We start from the raw sequence: 21957 nt of genomic DNA, 5'->3' as shown, positions 1-21957 counted from the left end.
GTATATTTGGAGAGGGACTACTCATCACTAGAGTTAAAGTGACCCCAGGTGGCTAGACTGTGTTGAAATGGCTTCTTGGCATGGAATGGGTGGCAGGTGGCACAGTGGAAATATTGTTAGTGGTTGGTAGATGTTACGTGGATGAAACCATGTAGTGATGTCACTATCCTTCAGTTGGATATTGAGGAGCCCTGGGTGAAATGAATTGGGGAGAAGGTGTTCTGAAGGATTGTGGATAGGGTGTCTTCATCTTTGTTACAGGCCATGAAGATGTGATCAGTGAGTTTGAACCAGGTGAGGGGGTTTGGGATTCTGGTTTGTTAAGAAGGATCCTCTGTGTGGCACATGAATAGGTTGGCATAATATGGTGTCATTTGGGTGCCCACTGCTGCACCACAGATTTGTTTGTAGGTGATGCCTCCAGAGAAGTGGTTAGTTAGAAGTCGATGAGTAAGTGTGGGTGGGGATTTAGTTGGTCACGGTGACCAGGAAGATGGTTGTATGTTTAAAGTCAGTCAGGCATTGGGGAAGGTAGTGTTCAGTAGTGCCGAGGCATGGGCGGTGGGGTGTCAGTGCTGAATGAGGTGGCATCAACAGTGATGAGCAGGGCATGGGGTAGTAAAGGAACAGGAACTGTGGAAAGTTAGTGGAGGAAAAAGGTTGATTGCTTTCTTATTGGAAGGTAGTGTATTGGTACTAGGGAGAAGGTACTGGTTCACGAGAGTAGATATTCTCTCCGTGGAGCACAGTAATTGGCCATGTTGAGTAGTATGGACTTTAGTAAGCATTTAGAAGTAGTAGTGCAAGGAGTGGTGGGGATGAGTTCAGACATGGGACTAAGGGTTTGATGAGGAAATAGAGATTTTTGGTGTAGTGTCACTGTGGTGGGGTTTGCATGTGGATGTATTGGGAGCCTTTGTTGGAAAGTGGGATTATAAGATTGGGACCAATTTTTAGGTCATGGATTGCAGTTCTCTTTGTGGATCTAAGGTTGTTTTACATGTTGAGGGATTTGTGGAATGATGTTGAGGAAAGGTTTGGGATTAGGACATTCTGGAAAGTTTACGGGGTGATTTGAGGGTAGGGGTTGAGTACACTATTGGTTTAATCTTGAGTCTGATTGGTAGGGCTGGTGGCAAGAAAGTTTTTCCACTGTAAGGACTGGGAGAAAGCTCATCAACATGATGTAATTTGGGTCTGGGCAAAAAGGTAGGGCCTTTGGAAAGGACTGATATTTCTGTGGACCAAGGTTCTTAGAAGCAGGCTCATGACTGTGTCTCAGGTCTGTGTAGGTTCTGCATTCTGTTTGATGGTGGAAGTGAGTGTCTTAGGGTGTGGTAAATGTAGTAGGTCTGTGAGGCAAGGAGTTTTGGCTGTGAGTGACCTTAGGGGAGGTTTGATGGAGGCTCTTGCAGAAGTTGTGGGTAGTTATAGTCCAAGGCAGGAGTAGGTGGTGAACAGGTTGGAGTTTTTTGATGTGGCTCTTTGCACACTGTTTTAGTTCCTGGAGAACAATAGTTTGTTTGGGAAATGAGATGCAGAAATTGCAGAGCAGGAGAATTTTATGGATGGTGAGGAGGCATTACAAGCAGATGAAGGAATAATTTATATGGTTTTGTAGGACTAATTTGGTGACAGCTGTGGGCTGACAGAATATGAACAGACGGACATTTGGAAGGAGGGAGGCAACAATACAAGAACAGTATTTGAGACTGGGTTTGTTGTGTCTAGACAAGAAAGCCTAGACACAATGAGAGGAAGCCGAAAGGCACACGCTTAAACTCACGCAGGCTGGCGTGAGGTCTGAAACAGGATACGTAATGAATGCTATAAAGAAAAGTACGTAGCTTCTGGAATACTTAACTTTAATCCACATTTGTAGAACATCGCTCTTGATGATACATTAATAGAATCTCAATATCAATTGAATACGGCACCTTGCTAGGTCGTAGCAAATGTAGCTGTAGGCTATGCTAACTATCGTCTTGGCAAATGAGAGCGTATTTGTCAGTGAACCATTGCTATGAACGTTGGCTGTACAACTGGGGCGAGCGCCAGGACGTGTCTCTAGACCTGCCGTGTGGTGGCGCTCGGTCTGCAATTACTGACAGTGGCGACACGCGGGTCCGGCGTATACTAATGGACCGCGGCAGATTTAAAGGCTACCACCTAGCAAGTGTGGTGTCTGGCGGTGACACCACAGGGTTATTGCTAGGAATAGGGAAAATTATCTGTTACATTTCACAGTATTATTATTGTTCCATCCTGGACTTTCCATTGTTTTATATGAAAGACAATGAGTAACAGAAATGTGAATGTATGTTCTTTCCTTGAAGGTCACAAAGTATACACTGAAACAATATAAATAATGTTCTGTTGAAATGAGATTCCTTTTTGTGAAGCGTATGTGTTAAGAAGTAGAAGTTCCTGTCCCCAGGAACTGATCCATATAGACTTTCCAGTAACTTGAATACGCATGTTATCTGAAGCATCTGGGTTTGCAAGTTGGGGAAGAGAATGTGTGTTTCATAATCGGTTGTGTGCTTTCACAGATTGTGGAAAACACATCATTTCCACAACAAAATAGTTGCATCTTCAAATTTTTACTTCATGCATAATGAAAAACAACAGATTAGTTCATAGGGGGGTATACAGTTAATGCTTCGAATTTTGTTTTGGGTGAGTTGTGGTCATTAAATATTAAAAACAATATGTGCATAATTACTGATACATCTAAACAGATTTAACGTATACTTCCCCTAAAACAACTCAGAGCTCTGCGGTTTTCAGAATGTTTCTGACATACATAGTTGTATAGACTCAAAAATTGTTGTTAGTATTCTGAAATTTTGGAAGGTATAGATCTGACAGCCATGGTTAGTCTTTCCAGAGCTATTTAGTGAACCATAGGACCTTGTAATTGAAGCATTAAGCTTTATCTAATGAAGTGGAAAGCATTCACATTTTTTTGGAAAAAACGACATTCCAGTGAAGGAAATCGGTTACTTACGTATTATAAACCTGCGATTATTTCGTCCAAAATAAACATAAGTTCATAAGTGTTAACATGTATGTGTTTTTCCTGCTTCTTCTTCATGAGTTGTTTTCTTTGTGGTTCACTATTTTAGTACTCAGTTTAAAATTTATCATTTATTTAAAGATAATCACTAGGCTTCTCCAATGCGATAAACATAATGTAGATAGATATATTATTCTACTTCACTTATATTTCAGCTCTCTTCAGTACCTGGAATACTGATTTTTCATTTTCCCTGTATGATTATTTTGAACTCTTCTCAGCTATTCAGCCAAGTGGTACTGTCAAGACCATCTGGTGGATGATACCATCTAGCTGAATACCTCAGAACAGTTCAAAAAATTAGTCTTTTCATTGATCGGGCAAGTTAACACTAAATATGTTCATAATGAAACAATTATGTACAAGACATACTTATGTGAAGTGGAAAAACTGGAGGGTAAGTGATGCAATAGACATTATTTATCATCATTTTTGGAAACAACATACATTTTCAGTTTTGTCACTTTCTCAGATTGTGGTAAGTATGTGCAGTGAAAGTAGACATTTTATATTGCAGGTTTTTGTTATGACATCATATTATAACATCCTGAGACAGACAATGACAGTTTTCTTTCCACAAGGAATCTCCCAAGTGGCTGAAGGCATGGTGTCAATAAAAAGATTACAGGTATGGTATTTCTTCAGCACAGCATATTTTTTTCTTACATTTAGTTTCTAAAGTAAGGTTGCTTTCTGCCCTGCAATGATCCTTACCCTCCCTTCTCTCTCTGAATTAAATTTCCTCTATTCACAGAAATTTCTTCTGTATGAGGAAACAACAATTCATCAGCCAAAGATGAGGATGTCTGTCAAAACTGATGAAAATAATAAAGATACTCTGCCAGTTAAAACAAAACAGGTAGCAGATGGTGTTGAAGGCAATGGTGTGGCTTTAGACTGTATTAAGTCTCAGAATGAGATGAATGACAAATCTTGTGAAAAAGTAAATTCTGCTCCATCTGGTGGAATAATTCTGGAAAAAGCTACAGCTAAGTGGACCTCAGCTGCTAATGAGAATACATTGACAGACATATCTTTGTCACTGCATCCAGGCCAGTTGATTGCGATAATAGGTCCTGTAGGGGCTGGAAAGGTAAGTTATCTCCTCTATATGCTTCCACTTTCTATTGAGTTAAAACTGTTTAACATTTCACATGAACCAATTCCTGCCATCTTTTTGATGGCGACTGCTAGTGGGTAGCTTTCTTTCCCTCCTTCTTTGTTCTAAATTACTGGAACCTAATACCATTTTATAGATGATCAGGGTTCTTCTTGCAACAGATCATGGAAAAATGGCAACAGAGCTGAGGAAAGGGTTGATATGAGTGTTGTTGTAATGTTTGGAAAAAAAATGTAGTTGGTTGGAGGGGGGGAGTCAAGGAAGAATTATTACAGGACAAGTTAATAAAACTTTATGGAACCCATAAATATTAGTGACCTGAATTTATATCCATTTAGTGGATTCAAAAGAGGTATATTCTTAGAGATAATTTGATTTCAAGCTCTGCTCTCCTTAACCAATATGTTCCAGAAGTGCCAAATGTTGGCTTCATGAGGTTCTGTAACACTCCAAATTTTATGGATGGGTGTTCTTATTGTCTGAACTACAGTTGTATAGCATAACCAAATTGTAGTTCCAGCTTAAGTAAGCTGATAAGTATATTTACACTCAGGTAAACTAAGAAAATTAAATTATGATCTGATATTTACTTTGGTGGCAATCGTATTTTACTATTCTACTCTATGCTGTTTAGAGTAAAAAAAAAAAAAAAAAAGCATCCACATGGCTTAGCAGATTTGCAATAGTTCATCTTTTCAAATGTAAAAGATATGAATGAAAAGATAGTACTCATTTTTATAACATAGCTTTATTTAATCACCACCAAATATTTTTGGTTATTTCCTTTACTGTGGAATTCTTTAACTTAGTTGTTCTGAAGACTCCTCTAGTCAGTTGGGACTGGTTGTATGACAAAATGTTTTCAGTGTTGCCCTGCTGTCACTTTTGCCAGTTACTGTGTTTGTTCAGAATACTACACTAATGGTATTCATTGTAGCATCATACATACAGCACATTTAGCGCTACAGGCATATCAAGCAAATAAATATACATGTGTGTGTATCTACTAGTGTAATAAATAGACCCTGGAAATGTGTGACAAATACTGAGTCTTGCACAGTTCCATAGTTTACTTGACACACAATGTAAAAATCAGCATCCCTAGTAACAGCAGAATTTATCAAAGAGAACGGCTTCACTTTCTATTTACGGTCATGATTTATACAATTTGTCACAGGGTTACATCTGATATGTGGTGATATCATGTCAACCCAAGCTGTGTAAAAATCATGCTACAAGACATTTCATCCTCTGTCTCCTGGTACAGTACTTCACAAATTTGGATCTTGTTGAGAAGTCTGCACGCTGCACTGAAACATAAGAGTTTCATTCTTAGTAATTGTGCTGAATGTCATTGACTGCAAGCCAAGACACTTTATTCAGTTAACATTATAGTTGGTTACTATGCTAGTGGAAAACCTACGTTCTCTCTTGTAGTATCAGAGCTCCTGAATTTATAGTATGTTGTATTGCTGTCGAGATTCTCTGAAGAGGTGATACATAATCAAATAAAATACAAAACTTAACATAGTCTTTAGGATTGCTTTTAGCCATAGTCTCAGTATAGTTAATGTAAATTGTCTGTCTCAAATACTTAAATTACTCAGTTACCTCACTTTTTAAAAACATATTTAAATTGTTGTCAATTTGCATCTCTTGCAGACTTCACTATTACACGTAATTCTTAGAGAGCTGGAACTGTCAAGTGGTACACTTAAAGTCAATGGGAGTGTTTCCTATGCATCACAGGAACCCTGGATGTTTGCAGGTTCTGTGAGACAAAATATTCTTTTTGGCCAGCCATATGTTCGTGAAAGATACAACCATGTTGTGAATGTTTGTGCACTGAAGCGTGATTTCCAGCTCCTTCCTTATGGGGACAAAACTATAGTTGGTGAAAGAGGAGTTTCCCTCAGTGGTGGGCAGAGAGCACGTGTCAATCTTGCAAGGTAAGTTTAGTTATTGAACTAATATTCTTGATACATGAATTGTGGCCTGCAGTTAGTATCATTATGCAGTATAAATTGTGTTCTGAACGAAGGCAGAATAATTAGAGTTTTGACGTATTTTTATTTGTATGCTTTCATATTGTGTACCCATTACAACATGAAAATTAACATTAAAGTTGATCAAAATTTGATTTAGGTTGACAGTGTTCTTCCTACTGCTCTGAAATGCCCTTTAGTTGTCCATGGGAAAGATCATGCTATAGTCTTAGTTTTGTAGTTGATAATGTAAAATGGCCATGATAATAATGCAATTTGTAACTTTACATCTCTTTATTTTCCAGAGCCATTTACAAAAATGCAGACATATATCTTCTAGATGATCCCTTATCAGCTGTCGACACACATGTTGGGAAACATTTGTTTGAAGATTGCATAACAGAACATCTCAAAGACAAAGCCAGGATTCTTGTAACACATCAGCTACAGTACCTGAAACATGTTGATAAAATTGTCATCCTGAATAATGTAATTATCAGTAGTTGCTGCTCAAAATATGATTTTTAGATATTTGTATTTTAATGGTTTATTTGTGCAGTGAAAAAAAAATCAGTGTTCCTTAAGAAACTATTTATGCTGGCATTCTGTTGAATTTCTTTGCAGATGCTATGACCCTCTTATAGCCATCTTAAAAGTGCAAAATGACTGCCAAAAACTAGGTGCCATACGTAAGAAAGGATAACACACTGACAGGAAACAAATTGCAACACCAAAAAATACTTACTGTAGACTAATGAAATTTCCAGAATACATTTGTCTAGGTAACATATTTAAGTGATCAACACTGCAAGATCACAGAATAATGTAAGTGTGAGATAAGCCATTGCAAATGTGACATGCTGGTACATTAATAACCGGTGTAACTGCCAGAATGTTGAATACATGCATGCAAACATACAAGCTTTGTGTAGTACAGATGCTGGATGTCAGATTGTGGGAAGGAGTTCCATGCTTGTTGCACTTGGTCATTCAATACGGGGATGGTTAATACTGTTTGTAGATGACACTGGAGTTGTTGTCCAATGGTGTCCCATATGTGCTCAATTGGAGACAGATGCGGTGATCTAGCTGGCCAAGGCAACATGTCAATACTCGATAGTGTGTGTTGGGTTATGACAGCAGTATGTGGGAAAGTGTTATCCTGTTGGAAAACACTCCCTGGGATTGTTCATCAATGGCAGCACAGCAGGTCAAATCAACAGATTGAGACACAAATTTGAAGTCAGGGTGCATGGGATGACCATGAGAATACGAAATCGCACACTAGACTCCAGGTGTAGGTCCAGTGTGTCTAGCATGCATGCAGACAGGTTGGTTGCAGGTCCTCAGCTGGCCGCCTCATGATGAACACCCAACCGTCACTGGCACTGAGGCAGAACCAGCTTTCTTCAGAAAACACAACATGCTCTACCCTGCCCTCCAGTGAGCTCTCACTTGATATCACTGAAGTCACAGATGGAGGTGGTTTAGGGTCAGTAGAATGCATGCTATAGGGGCCTGGCCAGATCTGTCCTTGGAGTAACCAATTTGTAACAATTAATTGTGTCGCGTGCTGCACAATGTGACTGTCACACGCTACCCCGTCGGTAGTGCCATGTGGTCATCCAGAGCCAAGTTGTACTGCACCATACATTCTCATGACCACTGCTTCCAGCAATCATATGCAGTGGCTAAGTTCCTGCCAAGTCTTTCTGCAGTATCACAGAAGGAACATGTAGCTTATCGTAGCCCTATTCACAACCCCATTCAAACTGAGTGAGGTACTGATAATGGCATCTTCGTCTCCTTAAAGGCATTCTTCACCAACATCAACTCACATCTAATCTCAAAGGTAACTAACACCCATGACCATTACAGCATATATTAAAGCAAACGTGATTTGCATTCTTAAGGTGCTACTAGCACCACTGTTATGTGATTGGCATGAAACTTGAATATACATCTTCAAGATGTAGAAACATGCCTACAAACTTTCATCTGTCACAAAACTCCCCCTTGGTGTTGCAATTTTGTTTCTGTCAGTGTATTTTTTTCACACTGACCGCCATTAAGTGGAATTTAAAAAGGTAACTTTCTTGCTTTTTAACATTTAAATTTTTGTGAAGACATGACTGAAAGCAACAGTTCGCCCTCAAGGAAAATTTTTTCCAAAATTTTTGATGATTTAAAGAACTGCAAGCTAAACCTTGTGTTAACTCATAAGTGTGTGTTACTTTTACATTAATAATTAGCAAAATATTATTTGCAACATATTTGAAAGTTTAAACCATTTGTTTCCCTTCAGAAAATTATACGTTTTTTTTTTTTTTTTTTTTTTTTTGCGTGTGTGTGTGTGTGTGTGTGTGTGTGTAAATTTCTAACACACACAGAAATCAGTTTGTTGAGTTTTGACCAAGCCCTTAATTACTTTCTAGCATTCCAATAAGCATTTCAATGAACCTTAAAGGAATGCATTTCTTCCCTAGGAATTCCATCTCTTTCTACCATTTGACTCTCAATGACTAGTTTTTTGACAGTGAGAACCCTTTAGCACTCTGAACATGAAACTTAGGCTACTTACAAAAATTGTTTACCACTATATATATATATATATATATATATATATATATATATATATATATATATATATATATATATATATATATATATATATATATATATAACAGAGGGAAACATTCCACGTGGAAAAAATATATCTAAAAAGAAAGATGATGAGACTTACCAAACAAAAGCGCTGGCAGGTCGATAGACACACAAACAAACACAAATATACACACAAAATTCAAGCTTTCGCAACAAACTGTTGCCTCATCAGGAAAGAGGGAAGGAGAGGGAAAGACGAAAGGATGTGGGTTTTAAGGGAGAGGGTAAGGAGTCATTCCAATCCCGGGAGCGGAAAGACTTACCTTAGGGGGAAAAAAGGACAGGTATACACTTGCACACACACACATATCCATGCACACATACAGACACAAGCAGACATATTTAAAGACAAAGAGTTTGGGCAGAGACGTCAGTCGAGGTGGAAGAGTAGAGGCAAAGAAGTTGTTGAGAGACAGGTGAGATATGAGTGGCGGCAACTTGAAATTAGCGGATATTGAGGCCTGGCGGATAACGAGAAGAGAGGATATACTGAAGGGCAAGTTCCCATCTCCGGAGTTCGGATAGGTTGGTGTTGGTGGGAAGTATCCAGATAACCCGGACGGTGTAACACTGTGCCAAGATGTGCTGGCTGTGCACCAAGGCATGTTTAGCCACAGGGTGATCCTCATTACCAACAAACACTGTCTGCCTGTGTCCATTCATGCGAATGGACAGTTTGTTGCTGGTCATTCCCACATAGAATGCATCACAGTGTAGGCAGGTCAGTTGGTAAATCACGTGGGTGCTTTCACACGTGGCTCTGCCTTTGATCGTGTACACCTTCCGGGTTACAGGACTGGAGTAGGTGGTGGTGGGAGGGTGCATGGGACAGGTTTTGCACCGGGGGCGGTTACAAGGATAGGAGCCAGAGGGTAGGGAAGGTGGTTTGGGGATTTCATAGGGATGAACTAACAGGTTACGAAGGTTAGGTGGACGGCGGAAAGACACTCTTGGCGGAGTAGGGAGGATTTCATGAAGGATGGATCTCATTTCAGGGCAGGATTTGAGGAAGTCGTATCCCTGCTGGAGAGCCACATTCAGAGTCTGGTCCAGTCCCGGAAAGTATCCTGTCACAAGTGGGGCACTTTTGTGGTTCTTCTGTGGGGGATTCTGGGTTTGAGGGGATGAGGAAGTGGCTCTGGTTATTTGCTTCTGTACCAGGCCGGGAGGGTAGTTGCGGGATGCGAAAGCTGTTGTCAGGTTGTTGGTGTAATGTTTCAGGGATTCCGGACTGGAGCAGATTCGTTTGCCACGAAGACCTAGGCTGTAGGGAAGGGACCGTTTGATGTGGAATGGGTGGCAGCTGTCATAATGGAGGTACTGTTGCTTGTTGGTGGGTTTGATGTGGACGGACGTGTGAAGTTGGCCATTGGACAGGTGGAGGTCAACGTCAAGGAAAGTGGCATGGGATTTGGAGTAGGACCAGGTGAATCTGATGGAACCAAAGGAGTTGAGGTTGGAGAGGAAATTCTGGAGTTCTTCTTCACTGTGAGTCCAGATCATGAAGATGTCATCAATAAATCTGTACCAAACTTTGGGTTGGCAGACCTGGGTAACCAAGAAGGCTTCCTCTAAGCGACCCATGAATAGGTTGGCGTACGAGGGGGCCATCCTGGTACCCATGGCTGTTCCCTTTAATTGTTGGTATGTCTGGCCTTCAAAAGTGAAGAAGTTGTGGGTCAGGATGAAGCTGGCTAAGGTAATGAGGAAAGAGGTTTTAGGTAGGGTGGCAGGTGATCGGCGTGAAAGGAAATGCTCCATCGCAGCGAGGCCCTGGACGTGCGGAATATTTGTGTATAAGGAAGTGGCATCAATGGTTACAAGGATGGTTTCCGGGGGTAACAGATTGGGTAAGGATTCCAGGCGTTCAAGGAAGTGGTTGGTGTCTTTGATGAAGGATGGGAGACTGCATGTAATGGGTTGAAGGTGTTGATCTACGTAGGCAGAGATACGTTCTGTGGGGGCTTGGTAACCAGCTACAATGGGGCGGCCGGGATGATTGGGTTTGTGGATTTTAGGAAGAAGGTAGAAGGTTGGGGTGCGGGGTGTCGGTGGGGTCAGGAGGTCCTACACCCGTACTCTCTGCTGGAAATATCACTTTGCCACGAAGAAAAATGATCCTAATCCTACTCCTAATGATCCAACTCCCCAAGACACCATCCAAATTGAACCCTGCCTGGAACAGTTCCGTCCTCCGTCACAGCGGGACCCACCTCCTCTTCCTCAAAATCACCCTCTCCAAACCTTCCAGGAATTTCTGACTTCCAGCCTTGCATCTCAATCCTTCTTAAAAAACCTTAATCCTACACCCAACATCACCACTGCTGAAGCCCAGGCTATCCGTGATCTGAAGGCTGACCGATCCATCGTCATTCTTCCGGCGGACAAGGGTTCCACGACCGTGGTACTTGATCGTCGGGAGTATGTGGCTGAGGGACTGCGTCAGCTTTCATACAACACCACATACAAAGTTTGCCAAGGTAACCCCAGTCCCGATGTCCAGGCGGAGCTTCAAGGAATCCTCAGAACCTTAGGCCCCCTGCAAAACCTTTCACCTGACTCCATCAACCTCCTGACCCCACCGACACCCCGCACCCCAACCTTCTACCTTCTTCCTAAAATCCACAAACCCAATCATCCCGGCCGCCCCATTGTAGCTGGTTACCAAGCCCCCACAGAACGTATCTCTGCCTACGTAGATCAACACCTTCAACCCATTACATGCAGTCTCCCATCCTTCATCAAAGACACCAACCACTTCCTTGAACGCCTGGAATCCTTACCCAATCTGTTACCCCCGGAAACCATCCTTGTAACCATTGATGCCACTTCCTTATACACAAATATTCCGCACGTCCAGGGCCTCGCTGCGATGGAGCATTTCCTTTCACGCCGATCACCTGCCACCCTACCTAAAACCTCTTTCCTCATTACCTTAGCCAGCTTCATCCTGACCCACAACTTCTTCACTTTTGAAGGCCAGACATACCAACAATTAAAGGGAACAGCCATGGGTACCAGGATGGCCCCCTCGTACGCCAACCTATTCATGGGTCGCTTAGAGGAAGCCTTCTTGGTTACCCAGGTCTGCCAACCCAAAGTTTGGTACAGATTTATTGATGACATCTTCATGATCTGGACTCACAGTGAAGAAGAACTCCAGAATTTCCTCTCCAACCTCAACTCCTTTGGTTCCATCAGATTCACCTGGTCCTACTCCAAATCCCATGCCACTTTCCTTGACGTTGACCTCCACCTGTCCAATGGCCAACTTCACACGTCCGTCCACATCAAACCCACCAACAAGCAACAGTACCTCCATTATGACAGCTGCCACCCATTCCACATCAAACGGTCCCTTCCCTACAGCCTAGGTCTTCGTGGCAAACGAATCTGCTCCAGTCCGGAATCCCTGAAACATTACACCAACAACCTGACAACAGCTTTCGCATCCCGCAACTACCCTCCCGGCCTGGTACAGAAGCAAATAACCAGAGCCACTTCCTCATCCCCTCAAACCCAGAATCCCCCACAGAAGAACCACAAAAGTGCCCCACTTGTGACAGGATACTTTCCGGGACTGGACCAGACTCTGAATGTGGCTCTCCAGCAGGGATACAACTTCCTCAAATCCTGCCCTGAAATGAGATCCATCCTTCATGAAATCCTCCCCACTCCGCCAAGAGTGTCTTTCCGCCGTCCACCTAACCTTCGTAACCTGTTAGTTCATCCCTATGAAATCCCCAAACCACCTTCCCTACCCTCTGGCTCCTATCCTTGTAACCGCCCCCGGTGCAAAACCTGTCCCATGCACCCTCCCACCACCACCTACTCCAGTCCTGTAACCCGGAAGGTGTACACGATCAAAGGCAGAGCCACGTGTGAAAGCACCCACGTGATTTACCAACTGACCTGCCTACACTGTGATGCATTCTATGTGGGAATGACCAGCAACAAACTGTCCATTCGCATGAATGGACACAGGCAGACAGTGTTTGTTGGTAATGAGGATCACCCTGTGGCTAAACATGCCTTGGTGCACAGCCAGCACATCTTGGCACAGTGTTACACCGTCCGGGTTATCTGGATACTTCCCACCAACACCAACCTATCCGAACTCCGGAGATGGGAACTTGCCCTTCAGTATATCCTCTCTTCTCGTTATCCGCCAGGCCTCAATATCCGCTAATTTCAAGTTGCCGCCACTCATATCTCACCTGTCTCTCAACAACTTCTTTGCCTCTACTCTTCCACCTCGACTGACGTCTCTGCCCAAACTCTTTGTCTTTAAATATGTCTGCTTGTGTCTGTATGTGTGGATGGATATGTGTGTGTGTGTGAGTGTATACCTGTCCTTTTTTCCCCCTAAGGTAAGTCTTTCCGCTCCCGGGATTGGAATGACTCCTTACCCTCTCCCTTAAAACCCACATCCTTTCGTCTTTCCCTCTCCTTCCCTCTTTCCTGATGAGGCAACAGTTTGTTGCGAAAGCTTGAATTTTGTGTGTATATTTGTGTTTGTTTGTGTGTCTATCGACCTGCCAGCGCTTTTGCTTGGTAAGTCTCATCATCCTTCTTTTTATATATATATATATATATATATATATATATATATATATATATATATATATATAACAGAGGGAAACATTCCACGTGGAAAAAATATATCTAAAAAGAAAGAAAGAAATATGTCTGCTTGTGTCTGTGTATATGCGGATGGATATGTGTGTGTGTGCGCGAGTGTATACCCGTCCTTTTTTCCCCCTAAGGTAAGTCTTTCCGCTCCCGGGATTGGAATGACTCCTTACCCTCTCCCTTAAAACCCACTTCCTTTCATCTTTCCCTCTCCTTCCCTCTTTCCTGACGAAGCAACCGTTTGTTGCAAAAGCTAGAATTTTGTGTGTATGTTTGTGTTTGTTTGTGTGTCTATCGACCTGCCAGCGCTTTTGTTTGGTAAGTCTCATCACTTTCTTTCTTTTTATATATAACAGATGGAAACATTCCACGTGGAAAAAATATATCTAAAAAGAAAGATGATGAGACTTACCATCCTTTCGTCTTTCCCTCTCCTTCCCTCTTTCCTGATGAGGCAACAGTTTGTTGCGAAAGCTTGAATTTTGTGTGTATATTTGTGTTTGTTTGTGTGTCTATCGACCTGCCAGCGTTTTTGTTTGGTAAGTCTCATCATCTTTCTTTTTATATATATATATATATATATATATATATATATATATATATATATACATCTCTCACACACACACACACACACACACACACACACACACACACACACACAAGCTCTTAGATTGTAGGCTCATTTTGTTGAACTTTTGATTCTCTCCTTATTCTTATCCATCCTCTCTTTTAGAACATTTCCCTTTTCATCTCTGTTCTCATTATTAGTAATGTGTCTCTTCTCTCCGTTTTGGTTCTTCCTCTTCTGGGATGTTTTCAGTCTCCATCCTTGGTTTATGACTTGTTGCCTGTCATCCGTGCCATTTTTGTCCGTTAGTATTATCTATTCCTGGCAGTCTACTGTTAATATCCATCGGTCATATCCAGCTGGGCATTACATAATTCACCTGGCTGCATTTCATCTTTAAAGACTTACAAAGTCATTAAAATCATGTGAACTGGCCTTCAGCATTTAACTTTCTTTGTGCCTAATGAATTCGCCTCTCCTGTTCTACAAAGTAGTAAAACTTCTTACTTGTATGTTTTAGTGTACTCCTCCTCTTACAAGTAAAAACCTTAAATTTGATTGTAAATTAGTTTCAACTAAATTTTCTGACTAGACCTTCGTGGTGCATGCTGTTAGGAATGACATGGTGTAATGTGCTGTCAGCAGAGATAAATTTAATCATTATACTTGCTATATGATGACAGTTTCTAGTGAACTTCTAACCAAACAGTTGAGTTACAAAAATAGTTATGCCAGATGTTATGTTTACTGCTTGCAATTTCATTGTGTATACTTCATGACGTAAATAAGTGTGTACCTGTTTCCTCTTGTACTCCCCCCCCCCCCCCCACCCCTCCCTCCATTTTCCCCAATCGTACACTGTATATAATGACTTTCATTTGAATTACAGGGTCAAATAGAGGCAATGGGTACATACAGTGAACTTCAAGCCAGTGGCCTGGATTTTGCTTCTCTGCTGAAAGAAACAGAGAATGAACCTGAAGAAGACCAGTTATCTGATGACATTTCATCTCTCAAGAGTATTGCTCGTCTATCTCTTGGGGTTTGTATGGGTTGTTGTTGAATCTAGATTTTAAAATTAATATCAGTTGTCTAAAAACTTGTCCGAAGGTACTCTGAACTTTACAAAGGCTCAAGACAGATGTCTTAGTCAAACCAGTTAAGTTACTGAAAATATCTTTTATCAGAGAGTAGGTGATTTTTGAAGTAAAAAGGTTCACTGTTTCATTCAAATTTGTTTTTACATCTTGAAAGTCATTCGTTTATATTCAAAGGTACAGATTATCACAGTTAACCAAATTTTCTGAAACAAAGATTCTTTTCTCCTTCAGAGTGTGAACTCAGTTGATGAAACTAAGCAACAGGAGCCAGTAGAAGTGGCAGAAATGAGAACTTCAGGTCGTGTTGGAGGCCATGTTTACAAAGGCTATTTCAGTGCTGGTGGCAACTGCTGTGTCATCTTCACAATGTTTTTCATGTTCTTCTTGGCACAATTTGCAGCCAGTGGTGCAGATTATTGGCTTACATACTGGTAAATATTTCACATGCTATTTTCCATTTACTGTGCTACTTTATGTATATTGGAGGATGTAAACGAGAAGTATCTGTTGTTTCCTGGTTTCATTTGAAATATGTAATGTAATAGAAATGACCCATGAACACAACGAAGGGCTTTTGTTGTAGCAGCTATGTAAGTGCCTTTACATGGGAAAAACATTGTACAAGCAATGAAAGTCAACTGAAATTTTAATACAAAAATATTATTAAAATTATTTGCAAAATGATAATGGAAAGAAAAATGACAAGATTATGAAAAAGGACAGTTTGCTACTCACCATAAGAGTATATGCTGAGTCGCAGACAGGCACACTGAAAAGACTGCTAAAGATGTGAGCTTTTGGCCAAAAATGCCTTCTTCTAAAGTAGACAAAAACATCACGCACTCAAGGGACCACTGTCTTTGGTTACAGGGGCCAGGCTGTGAGTAGCTCTGCATGATGGGAGAAGCAATCTGGGTAGTGAGGGGTAAGGAAGGAGGTGGGGGTGGGAAGCCTCCTTCTTACCCACATCAACTGCAGATGCTCACAGTTTGACCACCCATCACAAGTTTAGAACAAGGCATTTTGTTTGAAAGCCACATGTTTGGCAGTCTTTTTAGTGTGCCTGCCCATGAATCAACATATCCTCTACAAGGTGAGTAGCAATCTATCCTTTTCATAATATTGTCATTATTTAATTTTGTGTTGTGTAAAAGGAAGGAAAAATCATTTATGAAGTTACAGAAACTGTATTATTGAATTATTTTGGCTAAATGTTGCCATATGCACCAATTCATTGAGTGTGTGATCTGTAGGGAGAGATTGTTTCTTTGTTATCTTCTCTGAAGTCTTTGGTGAATGTGTAGCTTTCACAATTTAATCAACACTGTACACTAAGCTTTATGTATTGTTTTTCCCCCTCAGCCACAACAGTACAAGTGAGCAGTTGGTTTTCTCATTTGTGGATTCACAAGAAGGAAATTGATCATGTGTAAATTTACTTGATGCATCCACCATGAGCTTGGGTGAAGCAGAAAGATAAGAAGGAATTTGATACAGGAGTGAATATGAAACTGAGCAAAGATGTCTACTGTGATAAATTGTTTTAGGGCTGTAGTGTTTGGAGTAATTGTGGGGGAAACATATTACAACAAATTATAGATTTTAAGAGAAAAATAACAAGAAATTTGCTTCTTAACCTGTCAGTTCTTTCCTACATTGTAACTTTCTTTTATTAAGAGGCAGTTACGTGTTTTATTCCTGATAGAACTTCCACAGAATTGAGATAACTAATTATAGCAGACGTTTCATTGCAGTTATTGTGTTATAGAGCCTTCTGCTCAAGTTTGCACTGTGGATGTGTAGTACTTGGTTCTTCAGGACAATTTATTTTAATTGCCTAGGACGCCAGATTGGTGAAAAGTCTTTTGAACAAGCCTCATATGCAACTTTTGTAGTAAGTCTTAAAAGTTGTCTTTAATTTCCTGATGATACAATTTGCAGAAAATTGCTAAGAAGCATCACTACCATTTGGTATGTGAACAATGGAGCAACTTCCTGATATAGGTCTAGCAGACTTGTTTTAACAACAGGGCTGAGTGAATATTATTGGAGACTTGTTGTTAGAAAAAGGCTGCCTGTAAATTTGCTGGAACAGAATAATGATTGTATAACATATTTTGTTTTTAATGAGCCTTTTCATACTTTTTAGAAAAGTACCAGAATTTTCCAGATGGTGCAAATATTACGATAAACAAAATGTAAAATGCGATTTAAAAAGGGTTACTAATGAAATTTTCATGGGGATCATTAAATGGGTTTATTGCAAATTAATTGCATTGTGCTTTCAATGGATTCACTATATGCAGTTCAAAACTTGGAAGTGGTTTCCTGTCATAATTTGCATAAAAGGAGTACTTACACAATTTAGAGCCTGTCAAAATCAACTTCATTCAATAACGTATGCTAATACATTTGGAGTAGTATACTGCAAAACTTCTGAAGCTTCTAAATAAATTTACAGTTTAGCAGGCTTCTGTGGCCAGAGTCTGTTGACATAAGTGTTCTGGGTATTTTACCATGTCATAATGTAAAAAAACTGTGCTGGGGAAACAAGCATTTCGGCCACAGTTACAGTGGCCTCCTCCTGGTTCTACTGACAAACAGAACTGTTGTTTTTAGTGATAAATTATGTCAAACATAATTTTCATAAAATTACTGACAAAATAGAATAATTTTTAATCTCATCATATGGTTGTAACTTACCGACCTGCTCTCTCTCTCTCTCTTTGATTTTTTTCTCTCCCTTCTTGATTATGAGGAGGAACTGTGTAAAGCAATTGCACGCAACCCATATGAGAGTAACTTTCACTTCCTTCATAATAATGGTTCATAAACACTTCAGAGGATCATCTTGTTTGTCATGAACTACTCCAATAGATAAGATAGATAGGCTTTTATTATCCTAGTGAACATTAACACATGCCATCATAATTAAACAGCACTGTGTTGAATAGAACTAAACATATTTACTCCTAGTTATTTACATGTTGACAACTTTGTGTGAACTGACTGAGGTTTTGTGTGTGGTGCCTATCCATTGAAATACTTATTATGGAAATTACAAAATGCTGAAATATGACACTTTTACATTTTAGATATTGACATAAAAGGTACAAAGGTGCAAAATACAAAGACAAAATACAGTGACATAAATTTTGTTAAACCAAAAATTGTATGCTTAAAAAATGGCAAAAAATAATTTCATTAGAGGGAAGTTTCAATATGCTTGGCGGTTTCCCATAGTTCACTAAGACTAATCCAGAAAATTACATTTCATAATTTGAGTGATCTTCCCCCATGAACCATGGACCTTGCCGTTGGTGGGGAGGCTTGCGTGCCTCAGCGATACAGATGGCCGTACCGTAGGTGCAACCACAACGGAGGGGTATCTGTTGAGAGGCCAGACAAACATGTGGTTCCTGATGAGGGGCAGCAGCCTTTTCAGTAGTTGCAGGGGCAACAGTCTGGATGATTGACTGATCTGGCCTTGTAACATTAACCAAAACGGCCTTGCTGTGCTGGTACTGCGAACGGCTGAAAGCAAGGGGAAACTACGGCCGTAATTTTTCCCGAGGGCATGCAGCTTTACTGTATGATTAAATGATGATGGCGTCCTCTTGGGTAAAATATTCCAGAGGTAAAATAGTCCCCCATTCGGATCTCCGGGCGGGGACTACTCAAGAGGACGTCGTTATCAGGAGAAAGAAAACTGGCATTCTACGGATCGGAGTGTGGAATGTCAGATCCCTTAATCGGGCAGGTAGGTTAGAAAATTTAAAAAGGGAAATGGATAGGTTAAAGTTAGATATAGTTGGAATTAGTGAAGTTTGGTGGCAGGAGGAACAAGACTTTTGGTCAGGTGATTACAGGGTTATAAATACAAAATCAAATAGGGGTAATGCAGGAGTAGGTTTAATAATGAATAAAAAAGTAGGAGTGCGGGTTAGCTACAACAAACAGCATAGTGAACGCATTATTGTGGCCAAGATAGACACAAAGCCCATGCCTACTACAGTAGTACAAGTTTATATGCCAACTAGCTCTGCAGATGATGAAGAAATTGATGAAATGTATGACGAGATAAAAGAAATTATTCAGGTAGTGAAGGGAGACGAAAATTTAATAGTCATGGGAGACTGGAATTAGTCAGTAGGAAAAGGGAGAGAAGGAAACATAGTACGTGAATATGGATTGGGGGGAAGAAATGAAAGAGGAAGCCGCCTTGTAGAATTTTGCACAGAGCATAACTTAATCATAGCTAACACTTGGTTCAAGAATCATAAAAGAAGGTTGTATACCTGGAAGAATCCTGGAGATACTAAAAGGTATCAGATAGATTATATAATGGTAAGACAGAGATTTAGGAACCAGGTTTTAAATTGTAAGACATTTCCAGGGGCAGATGTGGATTCTGACCACAATCTATTGGTTATGAACTGCAGATTGAAACTGCAAAAAGGTGGGAATTTAAGGAGATGGGACCTGGACAAACAGAAAGAACCAGAGGTTGTAGAGAGTTTCAGGGAGAGCATAAGGGAACAATTGACAGGAATGGGGGAAAGAAATACAGTAGAAGAAGAATGGGTAGCTCTGAGGGATGAAGTAGTGAAGGCAGCAGAGGATCAAGTAGGTAAAAAGACGAGGGCTAATAGAAATCCTTGGGTAACGGAAGAAATATTGAATTTAATTGATGAAAGGAGAAAATATAAAAATGCAGCAAATGAAGCAGGCAAAAAGGAATACAAACGTCTCAAAAATGAGATCGACAGGAAGTGCAAAATGGCTAAGCAGGGATGGCTAGAGGACAAATGTAAGGATGTAGAGGCTTACCTCACTAGGAGTAAGATAGATACTGCCTACAGGAAAATTAGAGAGACCTTTGGAGAGAAGAGAAACACTTGCATGAATATCAAGAGCTCAGATGGCAACCCAGTTCTAAGCAAAGAAGGGAAGGCAGAAAGGTGGAAGGAGTATATAGAGGGTTTATACAATGGCGATGTACTTGAGGACAATATTATGGAAATGGAAGAGGATGAAGATGAAATGGGAGATAAGATACTGCGTGAAGAGTTTGACAGAGCACTGAAAGAGTCGAAACAAGGCCCCGGGAGTAGACAACATTCCATTAGAACTACTGATGGCCTTGGGAGAGCCAGTCCTGACAAAACTCTACCATCTGGTGAGCAAGATGTATGAGACAGGCGAATTACCCACAGACTTCAAGAAGAATATAATAATTCCAATCCCAAAGAAAGCAGGTGTTGACAGATGTGAAAATTACCGAACTATCAGTTTAATAAGTCACAGCTGCAAAATACTAACGCGAATTCTTTACAGACGAAGGGAAAAACTGGTAGAAGCGGACCTCGGGGAAGATCAGTTTGGATTCCGTAGAAATGTTGGAACACGTGAGGCAATACTAACCTTACGACTTATCTTAGAAGAAAGATTAAGAAAAGGCAAACCTACGTTTCTAGCATTTGTAGACTTAGAGAAAGCTTTTGACAATGTTGACTGGAATACTCTCTTTCAAATTCTAAAGGTGGCAGGAGTAAAATACAGGGAGCGAAAGACTGTTTACAATTTGTACAGAAACCAGATTGCAGTTATAAGAGTCGAGGGACATGAAAGGGAAGCAATGGTTGGGAACGGAGTGAGACAGGGTTGTAGCCTATCCCCAATGTTATTCAATCTGTATATTGAGGAAGCAGTAAAGGAAACAAAAGAAAAATTCGGAGTAGGTATTAAAATTCATGGAGAAGAAGTAAAAACTTTTGAGGTTCGCCGATGACATTGTAATTCTGTCAGAGACAGCAAAGGACGTGGAAGAGCAGTTGAACGGAATGGACAGTGTCTTGAAAGGAGGATATAAGATGAACATCAACAAAAGCAAAAAGAGGATAATGGAATGTAGTCCAATTAAATCGGGTGATGCTGAGGGGATTAGATTAGGAAATGAGACACTTAAAGTAGTAAAGGAGTTTTGCTATTTAGGGAGTAAAATAACTGATGATGGTCGAAGTAGAGAGGATATAAAATGTAGACCGGCAATGGCAAGGAAATCTTTCCTGAAGAAGAGAAATTTGTTAACATCGAGTATAGATTTAAGTGTCAGGAAGTCGTTTCTGAAAGTATTTGTATGGAGTGTAGCCATGTATGGAAGTGAAACGTGGACGATAAATAATTTGGACAAGAAGAGAGTAGAAGCTTTCGAAATGTGGTGCTACAGAGGAATGCTGAAGATAAGGTGGGTAGATCACGTAACTAATGAGGAGGTATTGAACAGGATTGGGGAGAAGAGAAGTTTGTGGCACAACTTCACTAGAAGAAGGGACCGGTTGGTAGAACATGTTCTGAGGCATCAAGGGATCACAAATTTAGCATTGGAGGGCAGCGTGGAGGGTAAAAATCGTAGAGGGAGACCAAGAGATCAATACACTAAGCAGATTCAGAAGGATGTAGGTTGCAGTAGGTACTGGGAGATGAAGAAGCTTGCACAGGATAGAGTAGCATGGAGAGCTGCATCAAACCAGTCTCAGGACTGAAGACCACATCAACAACAATTTGAGTGATTAACAAACTAACCCATTGGCTAAGTAAAAGTGTAAATGTTTCAAACAGAAAAAAGAGAAACGGGGCTACAAAATAACAGCACCAGATTTTGGAAAGAATTAAATCATAAGATAGTAATATTTTACAATACAAAAGTATAAATATGAAAAACTTTAGAAATAAGTTTTTGGTCAAAGTAAAACATTTGTTTGGCAAAGGAAACAGAGACTTTGTCACTCTCAAAACAATTTTTAGAG

The 21957-nt window shown here is 40.4% G+C and overlaps 1 pseudogene; it reads left to right on the top strand.

The window, feature by feature from the left end:
* The window catches only part of LOC126236244 (probable multidrug resistance-associated protein lethal(2)03659), a 275573-nt pseudogene that overhangs the window by 213688 nt on the left and 39928 nt on the right, over positions 1-21957 (top strand).

This window comes from Schistocerca nitens, chromosome 2, assembly GCF_023898315.1.
Source record: "Schistocerca nitens isolate TAMUIC-IGC-003100 chromosome 2, iqSchNite1.1, whole genome shotgun sequence".
NCBI lineage: Eukaryota > Metazoa > Arthropoda > Insecta > Orthoptera > Acrididae > Schistocerca > Schistocerca nitens.
Note: the sequence above shows the minus strand (reverse complement) of the source record. Positions and strands in the feature narration are given on the sequence as shown.